The sequence below is a fragment of the Lutra lutra genome, chromosome 17 (genome assembly GCF_902655055.1).
Source record: "Lutra lutra chromosome 17, mLutLut1.2, whole genome shotgun sequence".
Lineage (NCBI taxonomy): Eukaryota > Metazoa > Chordata > Mammalia > Carnivora > Mustelidae > Lutra > Lutra lutra.
The window spans coordinates 54,816,358-54,823,230 of record NC_062294.1 but is presented as its reverse complement, the minus strand read 5'-3'; the positions used below and the strand labels follow the sequence as shown (position 1 = coordinate 54,823,230).

The following is a 6,873-nucleotide window of genomic DNA, read 5'->3' as shown; positions in this document are numbered from 1 at the left end:
AAAAAAAGAACGAAATCTTGCCATTTGTTAACAACATTGGTAGAGCAAGAAAGTATAATGCTAAATGAAATAAGCCAGTCAAGGAAAGACAAATGGTATATGATTTCACTTGTATGTGGAATTTAAGAAACAAAACAAACAACCAAAGGGGAAAAAAGAGAGACTAGGAAAGAGACTCTTAACTATTGAGACCAAACTGATGGTTACCATAGATTTGGGGGCGGGTAGGCTAAACAGTGATGGAGATTAAGGAATGCACTTGTCCAGATGAACACCGGGTGAGGTATGGAAGTGCTGAATCACTATATTGTTCATCTGAAACTAATATTACACTGTATATAGCTGGAATTTAAATTTTAAAACCTTAATAAAATAGCAAAACACCACCACCAACACCTAGCCCCAAACAATTTCAAGTTTCTGTCTCTACAGGGAGAGGGGAGAAAAGAAAGGAAAATTGATGCTAATCTATAAGGCAAGTAACTTTCTTTTTTTTTTTCAGCTCTTAAAATCTGCCTAGAGGGATGCCTGGCTGGCTCAGTGGGTTAAGCCTCTGCCTTCGGCTCAGGTCATGGTCTCAGTGTCATGGGATTGGGCCCTACCTCAGGCTCTCTGCTCAGCGGGGAGCCTGTTACCCCCCCCCCCACAACCCCCCCCCCACCGCCTGCCTCTCTGCCTACTTGTGATCTGTCAAATAAATAAAGTCTTAAAAAAAAAAAATTCTGCCTGAAGACCACCAAAGAACACTGCCACATACTTAAGAAGTCAGCCTGGTTCTCCTGCCCATTCTGCACTCTATGCACTATAATTCAATAAGGGCAGAAGGGTGGAAGTGTGCAAGGGTAAGAGCAAACTGGGGACAGATGGCCTCAGGGTGTCAGGTAACCTCTGAAACCTGACAGCCCACAGCAGTTGATCATTGAACACCTACACGACCTTAGTGCCTCACCCCAAACTCTCAGAAGAGTGGCTATTGAAAAGAAATCACTTTCCTTTCAGGGTTTATCCTCTGGTTGCTCCAGACTTAAGATTTCAAAGGAAGGTGAAAGGGGGGGGAAGAGGACTTAAAAAGGAGGGTGGTGTAATTAAAAAGTTGATTTTTTCCAAAACTATAGCCTCTGCCCTAAAAGTGATCAAATCCATACTAACTTGGGAGAAAGTGTTAAAAAGAGCTTCATCTAGGACCCCAAAGGAAAACACCTACAAGAAAGTACAGGAAGGATGCCTGGGTGGCTCAGTGGGTTAAAGCCTCTGCCTTCGGCTCAGGTCATGATCCCAGGGTCTTGGGATCGAGTCCCACATTGGGCTCTCTGCTCCGCAGGGATCCTACCTCCTCTCTCTCTCTGCCTACTTGAGATCTCTGTCAAATAAATAAAATCTTAAAAAAAAAAATACAGGAAGACAAAATTGTCAACTTGATTTTCAAGAAGCATCATTCCACTGGTGTGACCCAGAACCACCACCCAGTACCTGGCCCCTGCCATACCCCCAGTGAAAGTTGGGAAAGGAACTATATGGGAAGTTCCAAGTGCAGACTGTGAGGCTTCCAGCACCCAGGACTCCCAGGAGGCATTGGGTGGGGTCACCACATGCCAGTGAAGGTCTGGAACTGGAAGGCTCTACCGCAGCTCCCCTGGTGGCACTGAGCTGCAGTTTTCCATCCCAGCATGCTCCCTCCCTCACAGGATCCCCTCCCACCACCACCACCCTCCCGCCACAGCCTTTTCCCAAACATCCAGCTTTCAGCTAAATTGTTCAGGAAAGAGGCCAGCTTTCTCAGTGCCAAGCCTCAGTCCTCAGGGCTCCCAGAGGTGTTGGGTGTGGGCCAGCATAGCACCCTCATGTCCTCCCTGTGGTCCAGCCAACACTGGCTATCATATCACTCAAGTCCCCAATTTCCAGGAGCTTTGGTGGCTACTGGCAAGCTCTCCGAGATCCAAATGGCTACATCCAGAATGCGTTCAATGTAGCCACCACTGGGGTGGGTGGTGTGCCTTCCTGGCTCCAAGGGAGTATGAAAAGGGGACTGTAGATGGGCTCCTAAAGAGTCTCACTGTGAGAAAGGGAGTGTCCCAATATGTGGACCCATCCCAGGTGCTGGAAAGTGGGAGCTAGGGAAGTTCTACCTGAAAGTGAGAAGTGCTGCTACCTGTGGGAGTTTTCCTCAGGATAAAAGTATTAAACTTTAATAATAAACATGTCCAGGAACTTATATATCTTTGAATGGCACCAAAGGACCCTGCATTTTGATATGGCTGTTGTCTGTTCCTCTTATGTACAAACACATCACTAAGGTGAAAGATGTTGCTAAAAATTATAGGACTATGGGGACACCTGGGTGGCTCAGTTGGTTAAGCGGCTGCTTTCAGCTCAGGTCATGATCTCAGGGTCCTGGGATCGAGTCCCACATCGGGCTCCTTGCTCAGCAGGGAGCCTGCTTCTCCCTCTGCCTCTGCCTGCCACTCTATCTGCCTGTGCTCACTCTAGCTCTCTCTCTCTCTGACAAATAAATAAATAAAATCTTAAAAAAAAAATTATAGGGCTATGATCATTTCTAATGGGGAACCAATGGTAAGTAGAGAATATTGAATTGCAGTCGACATGATAAATGTAGCCCACACATTCTATTCCCACGCAGGATCCTCTGACTCTGAAGACAAAATAATTATCAGCCATTGCAAGCTGGAAGAATGGCTTCAGGAATGTGACCATCAGAACGATCTTACCAGTCAGTATTCAGAATCACTGGAAATTTCTCTCTTCTCTACCATTATCTCCTTTACTCTACTGGGTGCAGGGTGAGGGCCACAGATTTGACTCTCAAGTACCTGACTCTAGCCAAGTCTTTGGCCCTGCTTCCTAAAGGAGCCCCCAGACGGTGGCAGCTCTTGATTTGAAAGATTTCCTGGGTGATGTCAGATGCAAACTTGTTTTCTATCTTCAGAGTGGGAAGGGGTGTGCCCATCAGCAGCACTTGTCTCTTGAGTATCTTCCAGGGTATCACAGTCACCCCCAGAAACTCCACCATGGGCAGAACTTAAAGTGAAAGCTTCCAGGCACATTGGCTCCTTTGTTTCCTGGTGCTGGATCCTGCTAATACTGGTAAATATCTCTTTTCCTGTGTATGTGACTGGCAAATGGAACAATGCAAACATCACAATGAAAAATTATTTGGGATACTGTTCGGGGCTAGGTAATAAAACCACATTATCACTACAGTTAACACTGTTATCAATTCTCTGATATTTGCTGCTTGGGGGTCATGCTCTGGGCCAGTGGCTCCATGGTTTCCATCATGTATAAGAGTAAACAGTGGATCAGACACACCCATACCAACAATCTCTCCCCAAGATGCTCTCCTGGGTCCAGAGTCACCCAAAGAATCCTTGTATTATTTTATACCATTTTCCACCTTCCAAGTCTGCATTGTTATTAATAATTCCAGTTGGTTGCTCTGCCTTAAGCAACAGATTTTTCCCAACTGTAGGCACGGCTCCAGTGTCTCCAGGCTCTGTTTTGTGTGGACAAGGAACAAAATCTCCTGATGTCATCGGAAATGTAAAGTGGGGCACCTGGCCAGCTCATTCAATAGAACGTGAGATGTTCGACTGCATGGGTTGTAAGTTCAAGTCCCACAATGGGGCTTGAGTATAAACATAAAAAAAGAAATGAAACATATAAAGTTATGTTTATGCACAACATCCATTGTTTATTCACTCCTCTTCACAGAGTTTCACAGTGATGACACAGTCACCTTACAAAAGATGTTGGACTGAAGTTGTGTCCAATAATAAACCATAAATGCAACAATTGTTAATGGAGTACTACATGATTATTATGTAAATCCTCACTTAACTGTTATTATAGTGGAGTAGTTTGAATCTATGAAATAATAAAATGTGGATCCTGACACAACCTGGATATTACGGGGATGTCTTTGAGCACAAAACTTCCAGTTTGACATAATACATTCATCCAGAAATTAACCACGGAATGTCTGGTAAAGTTCCATGGAAAAGGAGCAGCATGTAAGATGGCCATTCAAGAAACTGAACAAAATGTTCTCTGGGAAAAATGAAATAAAATGGGGTAAGCGGAAAAGGAAATCTGGTTCAGGTAATACGTGTGTTTGGGGCCAAGATATGAAATTAGTACATTACAACTTTATAGAGATGATGGTTGTTGGAATGATAATTATATGGAGGGAGAGAAGCACATTTTTTTTTTCCCTATAAAAATATCTATACTAAACTGTAGTGGGAAAAATAAAGCACACAGATGTATGGCCAATTGTTTAAAAGACCTCAGGTGAGTGAGAAACAAAAAGGCAAAAGGTCTACGATAAGGTGGCATGGGTTTTGGCAACTCTAGAGACTTTTCTGTATCACATGAAGATGACAATTCTCATGTTGGAAAGAAAGAGACCTGGAGGCACTCATGTCCATTATGAGGAGGTAAGTGGAGTTTTTTACTAAACCTGTAGCAGCTTAGGAAGAGTCATTTCGAGGGAAAGTCCAAGAATCCTGTTTATGTGCAGTTTGTGGCAGGAGGATTTCCACAAGGACAAAACAGCTGTTACTCAAGTACGGGAAAAATGACAATATAGCTATCTCTGTATTTACCTAATGAAGCTGTAGTAACATATTAAGTATTCAATAATTTGAAGAGAGTTAGCTTGACATAATGAATCTTGTTATACTGAGCCCTGTGGCACAAAAATAGAGCAACACTATTTTTAAGATGATAAGAGACACTCAAATATTTGCCACACATTAGACCACAAATCAAGATGTAATACACACACACACTTGTATGAATGTCTGCACATGTGTATGTGTGGTTAGTTGTTAGACTGTTTTTCAATTATAGTACTGGAAAACTGCATATTAATAAATATACAAACAGTACCACTTATAATGACTATAAGGACAACCTACATTAAACTCTATTATACAGTTCGGTTGGCAATTTACTAGGTTAAAATGTCAGATTATATTTCATTATTTTACTTTAATCCTAATGTTTTAACTTATGAAAAAAATTCGCTGAATAGAGTCAAACAATGTTAGATTGTAACAAGAGCAATTACCAATGTATGTTCAATGTAACAGTGATAAGTTGGGATTAGATTTACCAACACACAATAGCATGTTCTGCATTACCCACGGTCTATTTTCTTATCTTTCTATCTTCTGTGTAAATTTTCAATAATTCTCTACTTTACCTTTATTTAGGAGGTTTTACACTCAATATCTTCATGTTTCACCTAGGAATTAGAGCACATCTTTTAAAAACAAATTACAGTACTATTTAATGTCTTTACAATAACAAAAGGACATGAAAACAGCAATCTACTTACCTTTAGCTGAATTTTTAAAAATTGGTGATAGGTATTTAAAAACAATTTTTCAAGATACACGTATAGGTCTTAAGTACAAAGCACAGTAAAACAGCATGAAGTGAACACATCTCTGTATCTATTTTGTAGTTTTAAAAAAAGCAGATTTTCAGTCCAAAAAACCTCTTTGTTAATAAGCCTTCCAGTTACCACGCACCACAGTAAATAAAGTAACACTTAACAGCATAGATCACTTTTCAAAGTGCCTCTTTGGCACTTTATAGAAATGGACCCATACAGAATAGAATATTTGACTTCACATTCCAAATGATTTCATGAACTCATTAACGTATGTTATAGGTCATTTACTAACATTAGTTCCATTGTGTGGACTCAACATTTAATAGACTTTCTTTGTGTAAATGATCTAACAATTACTTTGACCTTTCACTCCTGATGCACATGTGGGTGTTTCTCAGTTTGGGGCTATTATGAATAGCTCTGCTATGTAAATGCTAGAATTTGTGCTTTGGTGACACATGCACAAATTTCTGTTGGTTACATATCGAATGGTAAATTTCATGGTCATAGGCTTACATCTGTTCAGCTTTCATTCATACTTCCAATACTTTTCAAAATATTTTACCAATTCTCACAACCATCACCATTTGTATGAGATTCCTTATTTATGCACATTCTTCAAGGTGGGCTCAAGGTAGAACAGTGTCAGTGAAGAAAACTCCCCAGGCATTTGTCATCAGTGTGTGGGTGAGAATATAGCACATTTGTCTCAACCCTCTGCTGTGAGGGTTTCACTGAGTGGGTGAATTGTTTGTTGGAAACTTAGAGACATTAGTCTCAATAGCCCTGTATAGGACATTCCTTCTCTGCCAGTAGGTAAGGCTGATAAAATGTGACAAGTTCAAAATCCTTTTCCAATTACAGTTTATTGGAATTATGTAGGCAATGTGCAATGCTCATTCTAGCAGTAAAGACGTAATAGACTTCTGGAATGTCAGAGAAAATGCAAAACTGTGTCAGATTCCGCCATTTGGAGTCTCTGACAAAGGCTGGAAGTCTCCCCTGGAAGATTCCCTTGGGGTTTCGACTCAGGTTTGTTTGTTTTTAAAGATTTATTTGAGAGAGAGAAAGAGAGAAAGACAAAGCACAAGGAGAGGGCGGGGAGGAGCAAAGGGAGAGGGAGAAGCCGACTCCTGCTGAGCAGGGAGTCCAATGCAATGCGGGGCTTGATCCCAGGACCCTGAGATCATGACCTGAGCCAAAGGCAGATGCTTATTAATTGACTGAGCCACCAGGGCACCCCTGGACTCAGGTTTCACATAACACAGATAAATTGCTTTTGGAAAGCAGCCACTAGCTTACTACTGAACATTTGTCAAAAGTGAAGCATGACCCATTCAGGACTTGTGACTATCTGGTGTAACATTCCCATGTTGATGAGGCAACTTGAACCCTACAACCAACAAGGCAGAGAGGTCCTGAAAGACTTGCTGGTCAAACAGAGAAAGTATACT

The 6,873-nt window shown here is 41.5% G+C and overlaps 1 pseudogene; it reads left to right on the top strand.

Moving 5' to 3' along the window:
* The first annotated feature begins 239 nt into the window (after window positions 1-239).
* On the top strand, window positions 240-3,545 carry LOC125088575 (vomeronasal type-1 receptor 4-like; annotated as a pseudogene).
* Window positions 3,546-6,873: the final 3,328 nt, after the last annotated feature.